Genomic DNA, 1,169 nt, shown 5'->3' on the forward strand with positions numbered 1-1,169 from the left:
CACTATGGGTCGGAACCGACTCGACGGCACATAACAACAACAACAACAAGGTGGAGGGTCAGAGAAAAAGAGGAAGACCCCCAGCGAGATGGATTGACAAAATTGCAGCATCAGTGGGCTCAAGCATGGGCAGTGTTTCGTTCTGTTGTGCATAGGGTCACTATGAGTCAGTACTGACTTGATGGCACTTAACAACAACAACAACATAGTCCTATGAGCCAACAGTCTTTTATCTGACGTGCAGATTATGGGTTATCAACCCCTATAGCCACACAAGTCAGGAGAAACTCCAGCCTGAGGCCTGACCCACAGATTTGACACTTGTCATCCTGAACCACCCCATGAGCCATTTACTTGAAATAAATCTCCAGTGGGTTAATGCATTGGACTTCAAGGTTGGTTTGAATCACAAGGTCAGCGGTTCAAGCTCACCAGCCGCCTCTCAGAAACCCTATACAGTGTCACTGTGAGTCAGAACCTGCTGGACAGCACTTAACAACAGCAATAACATATATATCTGTTAGACGCCATCTAGTTGCTTCTAATTCACAGCATCCCTATGCACTATAGACCAAAATACTGCTTGGTTCTGTGCCATCCTCACAATTGTTACCTTTAAGCTCATTGCTGCTGCCACTGCATGAATTCATTTCTTTGGAAGTTTTCCTGTTTTTCATATAGTCAATTTGATTCCTGTGTATTCCATCTGGTGAGTTTAATGTGTATAGTCACCTTTTATGTTGTTTCATAAAAAGATATTGTGCAATGAATAAGTCATTGGTCTTGAAAATTCTTATCATGTGAGATCCATCATCATGTTATCACCAAGGCCATATTTGATCTTTTCTCTTTGCTTCTGACTTTCACATTCCTATCACCAGTAATTATCAATGCATCTCGATTGCATGTTTGATCAATTTCAGACTGAATAAATTGGTAGAAATCTTTAATTTGATCATCACTGGATTTAGTGCTTGGTGTTTAAATTTGAATGATAGTGGTATTAACTGGTCTTCCTTGTAGGTATATGGATATTATCCTACAACAGACAACATTGTACTTCAAGATAGATCTTAAAATATTCTTTTTGATGATTAATGTGATGCCATTCCTCTTTGTCATGTGCAACATGGTAAACCATACGACTGTCTCAAAATGACAAATGCCAG

This window comes from Chrysochloris asiatica, unplaced genomic scaffold (assembly GCF_000296735.1).
Source record: "Chrysochloris asiatica unplaced genomic scaffold, ChrAsi1.0 scaffold00088, whole genome shotgun sequence".
In the NCBI taxonomy this organism is placed as follows: Eukaryota; Metazoa; Chordata; class Mammalia; order Afrosoricida; family Chrysochloridae; genus Chrysochloris; species Chrysochloris asiatica.